The sequence below is a fragment of the Chiloscyllium plagiosum genome, unplaced genomic scaffold (assembly GCF_037043375.1).
Source record: "Chiloscyllium plagiosum isolate Xiang-an unplaced genomic scaffold, Cpla_swu_hap1 HiC_scaffold_25, whole genome shotgun sequence".
Taxonomy (NCBI): Eukaryota; Metazoa; Chordata; class Chondrichthyes; order Orectolobiformes; family Hemiscylliidae; genus Chiloscyllium; species Chiloscyllium plagiosum.
Window position 1 is genome coordinate 47286085 of NW_028270163.1, and position 624 is coordinate 47286708.

The window sequence follows — 624 nt, forward strand, 5'->3', positions numbered from 1 at the left end:
TCTCAGCTTTAACGTCTGAGATGGAAGGGAAAGTTGAAAGCTCCGTGGGTTTTGAAAGGTTTCCGTTGTGGGGCAATCAATTGCTGCTGCAATTGTAGCTGGCAGCTGAGGTATGGATGGTTGGGTGCTGTACAAAATTAGTGTGGGAGACACTGAGCTAAATCAGCACAGCAACTCTCTCTCTCTCTCTCTCTGCTGTCTTCGTCACTAGCCTGTAATGATGATAAGCGAAAGGAGGGTGCAAAGATGCAGGCAATTAAACGTTAAAAAGGTGAGAGTCCACACAGTACCATAAATGAGGCTGAATGCAATTTGCAGCATGAATACATGCTGTCACCAAGGGACAGGTCAATCAAGCAGAGGGTTCATGTTAGTTTAGCCCCTGAGCATGGATCAGCAAATGTGAAACAAGCTGAAATTTCATAAATCAGAAAAGGCTGTCATCATTGGCCATTAAGGGACAATTAAAACTTGACACTGTATGCCACAAAATAAAACAAATTTTAAAAAGTGAGAGTCTATTTCCCATATTTAAAGTGTCTGTAAATTTGCAATTTAAATTATGTATAATTTGATTGTGCTTTCATCCACATGGCATTATTGATATTTAAATTGAGTTTTGTG